We start from the raw sequence: 16,804 nt of genomic DNA, 5'->3' as shown, positions 1-16,804 counted from the left end.
ATTTCCAAATTTCAAGCTGATTTTTAAGGATATGATTCGAGCTCAATTCTTGGTTAAATACCACACAAAATATATCAAAATTAAAGCTTAGGAACTCTAGTTTCTGTAACAACAAAAGGATTAGCAATCAAAAATAACCACAAAAAGTTATTCCATAAAAACCGAAGCAAGGTAGATAACTCATAACAATAAAAACAATTCCAGATTCTAGGTAGAAATTAATAAGACTGCTACGGGCTTAAAACACAACCAAATGATTCAATTAATATATCAAAATGAAGCTTATGAAGTCTAGTTTATAACATAACAAACAAATTTCAATTTTAATATAAACACATAAAGTTATACCCCAAAAATTGAAGTAGCGTCAAATTACACAAAAATAGTAAATTTCCATATTCCAAGCTATGATTCACAGGGCCATTATGGGCTCAAAACTTAGTCAAATAACCCCAATAATATGTCCAAATGAATCTTAGGATGTCTATTTTTTAGAAAAAAAAAACAAAATTCAATTCAGATATAACCACAAGAAATCATAGGCCAAAGAACACAACAAGATTAGTGAAGTCAAAAATAAGAATTTAAGAGCAAATATTGGGAATAAGCCTTCTAAGATGGAAAGAAGGTTGAAGAACTTGCCTTGGATGATTTTCTCCTTTGGTTCTTATTGGAAAAAAGCTTCTATGATGATTGAGGAGAGCTTGGAAGCTATGGAAAATAACGAGAGGAAGAGGAAGAATGAAGAAAGAAGAAGAAAAGAAGATGAAGCATGACAAGCCCTCCCAATTTCAGCCAACTAGTCCCTATTTTTCTGCCAACATGCCCCTATATTTTTCTCTTTTTTTTTTTTCCTTTTTATACCTACACACGCACTCACACACATATATATAAATATATATATACTAAATCAAATATTATATATATATAGATATTTCACTTTTCCAATTTTGGAAGCTCCCTCACCTAACCAATTCAATTTTGCCTTTTCCAAGTTCTCTTGCCATTTCCTTGCTTTGACTTCCACCTTTGCTTCTTTCTTTTACTTGACTATATAATTTCTTTTGCTTCTTCCTCATGCATTTGACTATTCAACATGGACTTGCTCTCTTTACTTGATTCCTCCACCACACCTAGCCACACATATAATCCTAAAAAATTACCATTAATTTAAAATAAAAATTCAACTCCCATATTAAATCACCCGAGTAGCCTAATCCCACTAACGGATCGTTACAGACAAGCCTCTCCATTATTGGAGGGCACTCGGTCATCTGAGGGCATTTGGTCATCAAGGGCCTCTCTTTCATTAGCAGCCACCTGTTCATCAAGGCACCTGATCATTACAGCAAGACCTCCAAGTCTCCCGATCGTCGTTACACAAGACTATCAAGATCACCTTTCTCACATTACAAATTCATTATTATATTTTGGCAACAATAGAAAGATTTCAAAGAAATGAAAAATCTTTTTTGAGTGTCACATTTGATTGTATTCACAAGTTGACCAATTATAATCATTCAATGGATTACAACTTTGAATACAAAGTATATTGAACAAATGATTAAATGAATTGAGATATGAATGTGCTTAAATGTGACTTAAAAGATATGGGAAATTATTGTTGCCAAAATACAAAAATTAGAATTTGTAGTGTAGGAATGCTTCGGTCACGACAAAGCAAAGCAAACAATTGTTAGATATGTACTTGCAAGAATAGGCTGTAGGTAACCCCATTGTCCAGGATAAGCAAATTAAGTGCACGAAATGAGCTTCATTGTTTGGGAAAGTGCTTTTGGCTATTCAAGAGAACTCCTAGATGTTCGGTTGAACTACACATTCAATAACAAGTTAGAAGCCATGTGAGAATTCCTCTCCCATGTAAGCCCTCTAATACTTAAGTTAGCATTGGAAGAAAATGGTTGTTTTGCAGGTGCTTGTAAATGGAATATGCAGTTAAAATAGTTGATGTCAATATACCCACCCCTATCCCAAAAAAAAATAAAAAGAATATCATTTTCCTAATGGGGAAAGGGGTATTTATAAGTGTTTTTATTGTTAATGTTGGAGGTGGACATGTGTGTAACACCCAGTAAGCCTAGTGTATGAGAATGAGAAAGAAAGTAAGAAAATTTCCAAAGATGCCCTTGAGAAGGTGATAGATCCTTGAGAATATTAGTGCCCTATGAGAGGGGCATTTTGGTAATTTGGATGGTGAAGTCCAATAAAGGGGTATTTTGGTAGGTTAGAAATAATTCCTATGTGGACTTAGGTGAATAAGTGAATTAAATCACAATTTTGTATTTATGTGGAGATATGGGATTAATAATTCATGAAAGGGTATTTTGGTAATTTGGAGTGATTCCATGGAGGAAATTAATTATGGAAAATAGGGAAAATTGAGAATATGAAATTATTGGAGGAAATAATTATTTTTCCCTAAATTGGTGAATAAAAGTGGTGATGCCACATGGATGGCCAAGATAAAGACTTGGAAGCCAAGTTTGTGTCTTAGAGTGACACTTGGCATAATCTTGAAAATTTGAGAGAAATTATATATAATTAGAAATGTGGGGGCATATATATATATATGTGGATTTATGAGTTGGAGAATGATTTATATAAATCAAAAAGAAAAGGAAAAAGGGGTCATTTTTTGCCCATGTGAGTATAATCATTAGGTTGCTTAAAGAAAAATGCAAAAAAAGAAATGGAAATTAGTCACTCATTTATGAGTGAAAATGGGAGGATTATTTAAATGAAAATGAGTGAAATTAGTCACTCAAGTTGATGTGTTGAAATTAGTCAAAGTAAATATATGAGCAAATGGCTAATTTTGGTATTGGAAGACTAAATTGATCCAAGGGTTAGGATCAAGTCTTAAAAAGGTGAATTATATCCAATGGCTTGTATTAAGTCTTGAAAATGGCATAAAATTGTCTCATTAAAGTAAATGAGAAAGAAATGGAATTTTCAAGAGGGATTCAATGGTTGAGATTTGGCCTTGAAAAAGGGAAAGAAATCCAATGGTTGGGATTTTAGAAGACTCAAGCACATGGATTGTGCTTTTGGTAGAGGGCTAGGATTTGTTCTCTCAAATCCATAAAGATCCAAAGGCCTAGATTCATTCTTGAAATATGGAGGCCTAGTATAAAATGGCAAGTGTGGAAGACTTGTCTCCCTTTGGCTATTTGTAGAAAGAATGAAAGAAAGAAGAGATGAGAGGAAAGGAAGAAGAAGAAAAAGAGAAGGGAATGAAGATGAAAGCTCTCTTGAAATGAAGATTTAAAGATTCAAGAAGAGGTAAGGGATGGCCCCATGTGGAGGAGGCCTTGCATTGCGTTGTAAGTAGGTTGCATAAATTTTTATGTATCTCTTTGCATGCTTTACTTGTTCATGAGACCTATGGCCATGGGGGTGGGAAAGAAATGGTAGGTTGATGCCTCAAATCATGTTGGGTTGTGAGGATAGAACGACTTAACCATGCTTGCATGGATTTACCATTACATAGACTTGTTATGTTTGTATTTACTTTGCATATGCACTCTTACTGAGCTTTGTGGCTCATGAGGTTTTACCTTCCCCTTGTAGGTTGTTCTTATGTCAAAAGAGAAAAGGGAAAGTTGCAAGCTTGTGGTTGGAAGCTCTTGATGGATATTTCTTTCTTTGTTGTAAATTTATGGCTTAAAGAAGCCTAGGCTTGTGGTATTTAACTTGTGGCTTTATGACTTGGGGAAGCCTATTTATTGTAAGTGCTTCTTGTGATGTAATTTAATGGTTTGTAATGGCTTGTGAAGGTCTAGAACCATGGATGTAATTTATTTGGAATAAATCATGAGGTTGGAGAAAATGAATTTTTCTTGTGAAAATAGGCTTGGGAATTGAAAATGTGGAGATTTTCAATGCATTTTTTTGGAGTGTTATTTCTGGAAATTTTTGGATTAGGAGGCCCAAGATAAAAAAAAAAGAAAAAGAAAAAAAAGAAAAAGAAGTGAAGGAGCAGTAGGAGGCAGCAGCAGTAGGTGGCAGCAGGCTGGGGGCGCAGTTGGGCCCCGCGCAGGCCTTGCCGGTTGAATTTTTTTAAAAATTCAAAAAATTTGGAGATTTTGGGGCAATTCTTAATTGATTTTGGGCCCCGAAGGAATTTTCAAAATAAAGGAATTTTTTGGACATTTTGGAGAATAATGCCGAAATTTTGGAAAATTGAAAATTATGAGTTTTTCCTCCAAAATTGGTAATCAATCAATGGATTGATTTTAATGGTGATTTATGGAGCTCGGTAAAATTCTTGGATGGAAAAGAATTAAATATGAATAAGAAAATGGTGGTTGGGCATCTTCATGAGTTTTCTTTTTAACCGAATGCGGTGTGGTTGAAGCCCATTTCTGCTATAAATCCTGGGGTTAAGGGAAGGGAAGGACGAGCCTAGTTCCCACCTAGGGCGTTTCGTCTTGAAACATGGTCCATCCTTCACTAAAGGCCGGGTAGGTGGACAATTTGGGTAATTGTTCACGAGTAACACCCATAAGTGGGAGCGGGGCGTTACAATGTGTCACTTGAAAGGACAACTATCTAGAGTTAAGCTTGGATGGGCTTAAGAGGAATCCCTCTCTCCCTCCGTGGAAGGCTTAGTGGCCTAAGGTTTCCTCCAAGAAAAGGTGGGCCTTACAGTGGCTACTAAAGCAAGGCATTAGCTTCTATGTGACATGTCAAAGGAGACATATTGTGCATTCCAACATTATTATGTGAGTTTCCTCAATAAACAGGGAAGTATTATCTTCCAGGAAGGCCTTCTTAGAGGACCTAGATTTGTTTACTTAGGAGTCCTTTAAAGGATGGCCTTATCTTCCTTTTATCTCAGTTATCCTCTTGGAAGATCACTGAGAGGATGACTAATGTTGCTTTGGGAGGACTTTGGGTGGACCAAATGCTACTTTGGGTGAGCCCTCTTAGAGGAACTCAAGACAACACATTGTTTAGGAATTTGGTCTTCTGGGAGAACGTTATTCTCCTGCAAGAACTTTATTATTGTTTCATCTCTTATACGGTAGTCTATGCTATAATAAAGGCTCCTCACTTTTTAATTTGATTGAAAGTCCAACCTAAAAGTATCACTTTTTGAAGCAAAGTTTCCCTAGAGAAGAGTAGTTATTCTAAGCCGTTAACTTTTGACACTTTCTGACAAATGTTAGGTGGTATGGTTATTTTGCCATTGGTGCGGCAATTGGCCTTCTTCAAAAGCTAGCATGTAAATAAGGAGTTACCCTACTATAATTTCTTACTTTTACTATCTATCAAGAGCTTCTTGGAGAGTGTTTTCAACTTGTCTAAAAGAACGTGAAGTAGTTGTCCTGGAGAAATATTGTCGCCTTAAAGAGTTTCACAAAGTTATCCCAATGAATGACTAGCATTTGTAATTTGTACGGGAAAATGTTATTAGTTGCTAGAGGGACTCCAAAGTTATCTTGGAGAATCAAAGTTGTCCTAGAGAAGCTTATTTGCTCTAAATAATTTGACCTACTTCCAAGTTAAGTTAAAGAAGGTAATTATCTAATATGGTAAACAATCGTGTCTATGCTACTGTCAGGCAAGAGGATGGAGAGAAGGTTACCCTATAAGTGGGTCATCATTCGACATTATGGTTCGAGGATGTTAAGAGGATGAAAGGAGCTTATGATATCTAAAAGGAAACAAGGGCTTGAGGCCAAAAACCAACTATGAGTGAATCTTTGCAAAGATCTACGGGTTTTAAAAAATTTTCAAAACAGAACAACACACAACCAAGCAATACAAAGCAAAAGTGAAAATAATCCTTGCAAGACTTGATATAATTCATCCATATGCATCAAAAGGAAAACCATGCCATAGAGGGTTTTCCGATATACCTTTCTAATAGAAGTCGGTGTAACCACCCATTTGTGGGTTTAGGTCGCTCAAGTGATTTTTATCATGGTGATTGAATTTTTATTTTTCTTGAGAAATTATTTATGATGTTATAGGTGATGGTGGAAAGAATTAAGGCAAGAAGAGAGGTATACTTGTGTTGAAAAGTCTAAGTCAAAGTAAGAGAAGGAGCAAGTGAAATGACATGTGGAAAAGTCAAATAAGGAGAATTTGAGTGGCTTGAGAAGTCAAAACTTAGGGCAATTGGGAAGGGGGTTGTCAAGAGTGCAAGGTCAGGGGTGGAGCTACTTAGAGCCAAGGGTTGGTAATTGCACACCCTTCAATTTGAAAAATTATCACTATTTATGTATAATTTTTTTTTAATTTTTTCTAAGCACCAAAGGATCAACAACTATAATTGCCTACCCTTCAATTTCAAAACTTATACTGTATATATAATATATGTAATTTATTTTCTTTTTAAATTTTTTTATTTTTTCTGGTCCTCAGAGCCACCCACCTCGCCAACCTTCATTTGCTCTCTCTCTTTACTCGAACGGATAGTTTGTCTGTCAGAGGTTGGACGCCGCCATTTTCGTCGATCGTCAACGTCTCCTCCTCCACCTCACATACTTGACTTCTCTCTCTATCTCTTACTCTCCACCGCATATCTTCCTTTGAAGGAAGCAAGAACCAAGAACCCATCCGACTGCAAATCGATGTCTGATCTTCGATCTGACCACATTTTCACCATCAATGTGGCCCTGATCTACAAGGAGGTAGATTCATGATATATACATATATATAAGGATGTTGGGTTTGGCTGGAAGTTTAATCTTAGATCAATGAAGTTTTGGCCGTTGAATTTTGTTAGTTTTTGGGTATGTTGGTCGATGGGGATAAGGGTGTCAGGTGGTTGCCTCTGATCGCCGGAAACCGCTGGCCAGGGTGGCCGGCGATGACTGCCGGAGCATTTATGGGTTTCCTATTTTTGTAGGTTATGGGTTTACCTTTCTCTTTTGAGTCCAGTGTACAATTTATCGATAAGCTCTCTTTGAAAATTTTCTTTATTAATAAAAAAGTTGGCAATGGATGGTTAGTGATATAGAAGGTATAGTAATTCAGTGAAGTTTGGAACATGAGGTAGTTAAAGTGATAAAAATGCATATAACTTTATTTGGAAAATGTTGAGGGGATTGCAAATTGGCATTGTTCTGGAAAGAATGTTTGTTGTGGAACTTAAAGTTGTATTTATATATGACATGTGAATTGAGTTTGTCAAATTATGGGAACATAGGAAAATGGGGGGGGGGGAGGGTTAATATATATAAGTATAAAAGGGAAAAGAAAGACAAATTGGAGATATTTCCTTGATCTTGACGGTGGAAGCTCTTCTTCTTCTTCCTCTTCTTCTCTCTTTCTCCTTAGATCATAAGAGCTCCAAGAGGAGATTTTATGAAAGTTGGTTGTTGTTCTTCATCATCTCCCTCCCTTGCTAGATTTTTCTTCCATTGTAGTGGTGCTTGGTGAAGTAAATCTGGGTTGTGTACCTAGGTAGATCCGCCCATAATGGGTTTTGGATCCAACTCTAGATCCAGATCCGAATGTGGGTCTGCAACTACAGTGTGCGGTTGCTGAAGAAAACTTCCAACAACAATTGAACCCACTTCCTTTATTCATGGAGGAAGTGGATAGATGGGGTGTAAGTGTATTTGTTTACATTAGTAGATAAAAAGAATGAATGCAATCTGAAAAATACTCTCTTTGAAAAAACTCTCTGTGAGTGAAAGACACTTAGGTTGTGGATACAAACAAGATCCACTATGATTTTGTTTACACCAGTAATTCAACCATTTGATTCTATCTTTGCTGTGCAACCAGGTAAGTCCGGTTTAATTTAATGATCCATTTGTTTCATTATTTCTAACATTGGTATCAGAGCATCTAAGGTTGTTTTCTGGTTGAGATATCAGTGTCATTTTTGTGTTGAATGCAACATATACATAACATACACATACACACAGTACTATTTTTATGTATACACATTGAATGGATGAATTAGTATACACAAAATGTGTATTTTTATACAAAAATCTTGCTGTGTATGTATGTCTATCTGCAACCAGAGAAGGGAAATACCGGAGATCTGGCGAAGAGAGTTCGCTAGTCATCTTTTTTGTGAGGATAACCGCCACTACTCTGCGTCCGCCTCTTCTTTGGTGACTACAACGACCGCCAACAACTTGTTTCTCTTCATCTTCTCCAACCAGCTTCATAGCTACAAATGGAGATTTTTGATAGAGAAGAATAAAGACATTGCTGGTGGCTGCTGGTCCGTTGCTGGTGGCCAGTGGCTTCTGTAAAAGAAATTAAAATGAAAATGGATTTCTATGAGACTTTTGTGCAAAATCAAGTGATTGAATTGAATTGTCAAACTCTTGTAGCTATGCAGAAAAAGCCTTCTTGATAGTCTAAAAAAGGTGGCCTTGATTTAAAGATCATGTACTTAATTTATTATTCACTTTTGTCCTCTTGTGAGTAAAATTGAACTGCATGCATGAAGTCAATTTGAAATTGATCAGTGGCAAAGCTCTCTAGATTCTGCTAATCAATTTAAGGGCATGTTTGGTAGGTTTTAAATCAATATTGAAAATGCAAATTAAAATTAGAATTGAAATTAAAAAAATTGAACTAGAAAACAAATGGCCTTAAAATCTTGAAAAGTGGGTTTTATGATTTAAGGCTTTGTTTGGTTATTTTTCAATTTAAATTAAAAAAAATATATATATATTTATTGTTATTAGTTAACAATAAAATCAATTTTATTATTAGTTAATCATAAATATTTTATTATGGCATATTTTGAGGTTATTAGTTAACCATAAGTGGATGTGTCCATAACATACATTTTATTTTGTACAAAATTGTCTAAAGAATTTGTTTGTCAAATTCTTACTCTGTCATTTTTCCTTTAATTCATTTTTTTAAGAAAATGACACTAGTGCGAACCCCAAGCATTATTTGAACTATTGCCCAAATAGTCCAAATTATGTAAATGAAAAGGTAGCTAGATGATTATCGGATGATGGAATGGAAAAATATACGTGAGCATATTATTATTGTGTGTGATATGATGCAAGAATTTATATTCGTCGGCTATAAGGGGTTATGGACTGAAAAAACACAGTATCAATCTTTGCTTACCATGTTATTGCCACATGACAAAGAATTAATAGCTAGTATTTGATAGAGATCTCAAAAGGGCTAGCCCGGCCCAGCTCTGGTCGGCCCACGAGCTTTTTAAACTGGTCGGGTTGGCCCATTTACTAAAAAGGTTGGGCCCGGTCTGGCCCTTTTTTTCGTGGGTAAGGCCCGACCCAGCCCACGGCCCCCCTATAGGGAGGTCGGGCCAGGCCAGCCCTGGGCCTTAGCCTATAGGGCTTAGCGAGCCGGGCTTAGTGGGCTTGGCCCACAGGCCCTGGTAAGTCGTGCCCACTGAGTCCGACCCATTTTTTCTTTCTTTTCTTAAAATAATTTTTTTTAAAAAAATAATACATATATAAATATCAAATGCATATATAAAAATCAATTTTTTTTCTTTTTTTCCTTTTTAAACAATTTTCTATCTTAAGTTTTAAATATTATGTCATCATTTTAAATTTCAAAGTTTTATATGCCTTGTAAATTTTCTTGTGAATTGATATGAAAAATAATGCACATATAAAAAGAAGAATGTTTATTTATAATTTAAATATATAAAAAATTTATCTTAAAAATTTTAAATATATTGATGGTTATTATTTATATATATTGCGAAATGTAAATTTTCTAGCATCCAATATCAATAATTAATAAAAAATAACATAGTTAAAAAAATAAATAAGCAAGGAACGTTGGGAATAACATAAGGTCCCAACAGGCCGGGCCCAGTGGCCCTAACTGGTCGGGCCCATAAGAGCCTCATGGGCCCAACTCATAAGGTCCCCATGGGCCGGGCCGAAGCTGGGGCCTTAGATGGGCTGGGTCGTGGGAACAAATTCTTTGGCCCGGCCCTGGCCCGACCTGTTTGAACAATTCGACTCGTCTTTGGTTGGGTTGAGCAACCCGACCCTTTTGACATCTCTAGTATTTGCGAATTTAGTCATCTAAGTTTTTGTGGGACATTGTGTTTTTTCTCAAATGCATACAGAATAAGAGAAATTGTAATGACTCTATATCCAAGTAGCTTACTCATTGATATTGTTAGTGATATTACTCAAAGGACTCCTAGAGTCATTTTTCATGATGTCATTCATGCAATTCCTCATATGACTAGAATTATTGAGTAATGTGTTGCTCAATCATGTATCTAGTTTATTTTGCTTTTGTAGCAAATTTCTAAACTCTGTGTTTATTATTTTATTTTATGAAATGAATTATGATTAATTTTTTAATCTTTGTGATTAAATATGCATGCTCTATTATTAGTTATTTAATTTATGTGATCAAATATGTTTCAATAATTCCTTATTAAGTGGAATTAAATGTTCTCCAAATTTGTTTTTGAGGTAAAGAAAAATAAAATTTACAATAGTTGGACAATTGGAATATGGGCGATGATTGGGAACATCGTGAACTTTCAACCCTGTATCCAATTGAATATTTATTGTTAATTTATTTGGTAAATGTGTGTAAGGCATGGCATTAATGAAATAAATCTTGTGTAGATTTTCCTTTAGAATGGCTTCTTTAAAGAACATAATTTCTGATTTGATAAGAGGTAAAAAATTGAATGGGGATAATTATGAAATTTGGAGTATGAAAATCCAGTATGTCCTTAAGGAATAAGAGTCAATAGAAACTCCAATCAAGCAATGGTGGAACCTACTGAAAAAACCACTGCACAACATAGGAGGGATAGAGAGGCTTACAATGCTTGGAAGAAAAAGAACTCCCTTGCTCGCATTACGTTGTGCTTAGTAGTATGGAGAATGATATTATGTGAGAATTCATAAAATATGAGCTGACGCATGAAATATGAAATGCTCTTAAAGAGCAGTTTGGGGCGACTTCAATTACAAAGGTAAGACAACTAACTATCAACTTTGATACCTACAAAAATTGCCCAAACCACAACATGAGGCAGCATCTTCGAGAGATGACCAATATGGTCAATGAACTCAAAGATGCTGGTGCAAACCACATTGACGAACAACAAGTGCAAGCTATTATCAGATCCTTACCTTACAATTGGGAGCACATGAAGATTTATCTTACCCACAACGTGAACATAAAGACAATGGTCGATGCTTCACGACATTTGGAGTTCGAGGAGGATCATATTGAAGCCTCTAGACCTAATACTAATGTCTATATGATGGCATCTAGCTCCAAAGGCTCTCCCAAGTTTAAGCGTAAATTTCCTTATAAAGGAAAGAAAGGGAATTATATCCCAAAGAAAAGTAAAGGTGCTCGTTTTGAAAAATTTGAGAGTCACCATGACAAGGGTAAAGGACTAGCCCATAATCCCTTGAAAAAGAAGAACATGGTGAATGTGAAGTGCTATAATTGTGGCCATAAGGGGCACTTTACACGTGACTGCACTGAACCAAGAAAGGTACATGTCTTAAATGCATATTCAATGGCTAATTTATGTTTGAAGTTATATACTCTTAACTGAATCTAATCCTTTGTGGATTGTTGATTCAAGAGCCACATACCATGTAACAAGAGACAAAAGTTCCTTCGTGGAATATCGTCGAATACTATGTGGAACTAAATGGATCTATGTGGGAAACAATACAAAAGTGAATACAAAAGTTTCAAAAGTTTCAAAAGTGAATATACAACTTGTGAAAGTTGTCTAGTAGGGAAAATGGAAAGAAAACTATTTGGCAAAGCGATTAGAGCTGAAAATCCATTGCAATTAATTCACTCTGACATATGTGGTCCAATAAATGTTAGGGACAGGAATGGAGGTGTTTATTTCATTACATTCATTGATGACTGTACTCGTTTTAGCTTTGTCTATTTGATTTCTCATAAGTCAGAAGCTTTAGAGTGCTTCGAAAGATATTTGAACTTAGTTGAGAATCAGTTAGATAGGAAAGTTAAAGCATTAAGACCCGATAGGGGTCGCGAGTATTTGTGTGAATAATTTAAATTTTTGTGTGATGAAAAGGGAATGGAGAGACAATTAGCCATTCCATATACTCCACAACAAAATGGTGTTGCAAAAAGAAGAAATAGAACTCTTCTAGAAATAGTTAGGTCATTGATGACAAGGGCAAAATTGTCAATCACCTTTTGGGGTGATGCATTGTTGACCGCTACCTATCTACTCAATTTAGTACCCTTTAAATCTATACTTTCTACCCCATATGAGTTATGGATTGGAAGGAAACTTGATCTAAGTCATTTGAGACCCTGGAGATGTGCTGCCTATGGTCATGATCCTTCTCACAAACATGGAAATTTGGGTCCAAAAGGAAAAAAGAGTATATTTATAAGATACTTAGCACACTCAAAATGATATGTTTTTATTGGCGATCAAGCAAGTGGGAGTGTTACTGAGTTTGAATCTCAGGATGTTTTTTTCTTGGAAAATGAGTTTCCTAACAGGGGAGAGATAATTCAGAATTTGTCTCTAATATGCCCTACAAACTTGGAGAATCACAAGAACTAAAAGAGTCGCGAGACATGGACATGAATCCCAAAAGCCCAACGGGTTGTAGGAGATCAAGGAAACAAGTCGAAGGAGCAAGAGGTCGAGCCGAGACCAAGTGGGGAGGACCCACTTGGTTATGCCGAGTGTGTACGACACTTCTTTGGTTTCTCAGACATAACTTTCTCATACAAGCTCCAATTGAGGTGATTAAAAGTCCTATGGAAATCCAAGAGAATTATTTACAACTTTTTTGTTTTGAGTTTTGAGAGATTCGGGCTTCATTAAGGCTGAAATTGGGCTCTAAATTGATGCACCTGCATTATTAAGGCTCAGAGTCAAGTATTGGAGCGAAGATGGATCCAAACTAAGACAAAAGGCAAAAGAGGCCCTCAAATCCAAGGGAATGAAGACCCACTTGGCCATGACAAAGTGAGCGATCATGACTAAGTGGGAGGGTGACCAATTTGCCCTCACTCTTCATGACCCACTTGGTTATGCCGAGTGGGTACGAGACTGCTTTGGTTTTTTGGGAATAACTATCTCATACGAGATTTGATTGAGCTTATTCAAAGTCCTATGGAAAGCTAAGAGAATTATCTGAAACTTTTGTGTTTTGAGTTTTGAGATATTCGAGCTGAATTAATGTGTAAATTGGGCATGAAGTTGAGATATGGGAACCACTCAAGACCAAACCAAGGAAAAGGGTAAAAGAAGTCATGACCGAGTGGTCCCCCACTCGGTTATGGCCAAGTGGGCTTGGGCCAATCTCTCCTCTTTTCTCTCTCGGATGGGCAGCGAAATCATCAAAACGGGCTGCGAGATTCTCGCCTTGATTGTCGTACGTCTCCCATCTCTCATCTACTATAAATATTAGGCCACGTCCTCGAGGCAAGGTACGCACTCTTGGGCCCCTTAACACAATTCCATACTTTTGGCTCTCGAGAACTAACTTAGGCATCGGCGGGTTTGCGCGGGGACCCCCACTCGCGCCCTAACGTTGCTTTCATTTTGCAGGCCACTTGGTTATAAAGGCCACTCGGTTATGAGGGTCACTCGGTTATGAGGGCCACTCGGTTATGAAGGTCACTTGGTTATGAGGGCCACTCGGTTATGAGGGCTACTCGATTATGAGGCCACTCGGTTATCCAAGGCTACTCGGTTATCTTGGGCCACCAGATCATCAGACCCTCAGCGTGCCTTGGTGACGAGACCCTTAGTGCGCCTTGGTCATGAGACCCTCAGTGCGCCTTGGTCATGAAACCCTCAGCGCGCCTGGGTGACGAGACCCTCAGCGCGCCTTGGTCACGAGACCCTCAGCACGCCTTGGTCACGAGACCCTCAGCGCGCCTTGGTCACGAGACCCTCAGCTCGCCTGGGTGACAAGACCCTCAGCGCGCCTTGGTGATGAGACCCTTAGTGCGCCTCGGTGACGAGACCCTCAGCATGCCTCGGTAAGGAGACCCTCAGCTCACCTTGGTCATGAGACCCTTAGCTCACCTTGGTGAGGAGACCCTTAGCGCGCCTTGGTGAGGAGACCCTCGGCGCGCCTTGGTCATGAGACCCTTAACGCGCCTCGGTGATGAGACCCTCAACGCGCCTTGAAGACGAGACCCTCAATGCGCCTTGGTAACGAGACCCTCAATGTGCCTTGGTGACGAGACCCTCAACGCACGTGCACGTTGGAGATGAGATTCTACTCTCATCGCACCTTGGCGACAAGACTCTCGGGACACTTGACTCTCAGAACCCTTAAGACTCACAAGTCTCTAGAAACTCCCATGGTTAACCACACACCTTACATTCTCCCACGTAAAAAAAAAAATAGATTGTTGTATTTTGGCAACAACAATTGGCGCCGTCTGTGGGAAACACAAGACAAACAGTCAACTTAAGAATGACAAACACCCGTAGACACCGACGAACTCTCTCTCAAGGCGTAGAAACATGCCTACCACAATGGAACTCTCAACAACAGGGAGTGCCTCCCATTATTCTCGATTCTCACCCACAAGGAGCACCTCCTCCCCCTCATAATGCTCAACCCCAAGGAGGTGATCTCTCTGTTTCCCTAAGCTAACAGGTGGCGAACCAATCAGTCCCACCTCCACTTAACATTGGCTCCGGGCCACTTCCCGCTGATCAAGCTGGGACTTCACGACAGCTACCGCGTACAGTCCCGCGGGAGGAGTATGAAGCATTGAGACAACAACATGTTGAGGGTATGCAGACACTTCGAGACATGGCCGGTATACTCCAAGGTATGATGCCTGGAGGGACGTTGCCCGATACCTTGAAAAGTTTATGCCACCGTCTGAGCCTCAGCCTAACATGAGAGTTAATTCCTATCAAGAGGCCACTCTCGATTCTCATTCCCGATCTACTCCTCGTCCGGAGGATAGATCACCACCACCAAGGAAGAATCCTCGCGTTACGCCCCGAAGAAATGAGAGCCCACGAAAGGAAAACTAGGCTAGAAGCCCCCAAAGACGGAGATACCATGAAACTGGAGCAAGCACGCCAACAAGACATGATAACCAAACAACAACAAGTATACAGGATGACATGAATCGGGTAGTCGAAGAAGTACTTAAATGAAAGAAATTGATCTCAGCCATGAAGGAGCAACAACGCAGAAAATGTCCGTTTACTACAGATTTATTGGAGAAGCCACTACCCAGAAAATTCAAGATGCCTTATATCACCCTCTATTCCGGCAAAGATATCCTTATGATCACATTCAAAACTATGAGTCGTTGATGATATTGCACGGATTGGATGATGACATAATGTGCCGAGCCTTCTCCTTAACTCTGTTAGGGCATGCCTCGAACATGGTTCAACAGTTTACCTGAATCCTCTATCTCTTCATTCGGTTAGCTCATAACAGAATTTGTTAAGACATTTATGATTAAAAGTCGAAGAAAAAAGGATGCCACATACTTGCTTAGTATTCGACAGGGGAACAAAGAAACTCTGTGTCAGTATGTAGATAGATTTCAGAATGCCACCCTCGAAGTTCATGATTTACCAATTGCAATGGCAGTGTCTGCTATGTTGCAAGGAACACGATTAACTCCTCTACAAGAATCATTATCTTTGGACTCACTAACATCCCTAGCAGATTTGTTTGCTAGAGAAAATAAATACGTGCACCATACGGAAGTTATGAGAGCTGTAGGTGGGAATGAGGACAAAGAGCGAAAAAGAAAGGAATGTGATGTTGAAGAGGACTCCAGACAGGTTAGGGGATCAGATATACCTCGACCCCAGTTCCACCATTACACAAGACTTCTTCAACCTCAATCGACCATACTTGCAGCCATCGATGGGTCAGGTCTCGTTAGACTCCCGAAAAGGTTGACCATCCCATGGGGAAGAATAAAGAAGAATATTGCAGGTATCACAGAACTAGTGGTCATTCCACTGACCAATGACAGGAGTTGAGAGATCAGATTGAGATGCTAGTTCGTGAAGGACATCTTTGAAGGTATGTACAGGTCAAAGACAAGGAGCCTCGAAGAGGAGAAGATAGATAAGAAGAATAGGAGAGATCAAATCAGAGACGTCAAGAGAGAGGAAGGGATTACGGAGAGAATCCACCTCTAGACAATGAACCAGTTCATAAGCCCATACATGTCATCTCGGGCTGTGAAACTATGGTAGGGGACTCCTCCTATTCCACCAAGACAAGCCACAAAAGGACATGCCCTTAGAAGAAGACAGTTAGCCACCATTAATGCCCTCAAAGAGAAAACTGGGAGCAAAATTCACACACATTGAAGAGAGCCTATGTTAAAGATCGAGAAACTAAACTTTTTGAAATTATGCATGACCTGTGTATTTCGTGCTCAGAGGCAACAAAAAGTCCTAAAATGAAACAGTGGATGTACTCACTTATTTCAAAAAATGTTAGTGTTTTCATTACACATTGCTTTATGAAAGTTGTTTGCTATGCTCTGCTTACAGGAAATAAAAACAAACTCAAGCCCATTGCCCCTCTCATGGCCCGACAATGAGGGAAAAATAAACTCAAACCCTTTGCCCCGCTCACGGCTTGGCAATGAGGGAAAAATAAACTCAAGCCCGTTGCCCTGCTCACAGCCCAACAACGAGGGAAAAATACAGTCAAGCCCATTGCCCCGTTAACGGCCCGGCAATGAGGTAAAAGTACATTCAAGCCCGTTGTCCCGCTTATAGCCCGGCAATGAGGTAAAAATACATTCAAACCCATTGCTCTGCTCATAGCTCGACAACGAGGTAAAAGTATAATCAAGC

This window comes from Diospyros lotus, chromosome 10 (assembly GCF_014633365.1).
Source record: "Diospyros lotus cultivar Yz01 chromosome 10, ASM1463336v1, whole genome shotgun sequence".
Taxonomy (NCBI): Eukaryota; Viridiplantae; Streptophyta; class Magnoliopsida; order Ericales; family Ebenaceae; genus Diospyros; species Diospyros lotus.
This window is presented reverse-complemented; position numbering follows the sequence as displayed.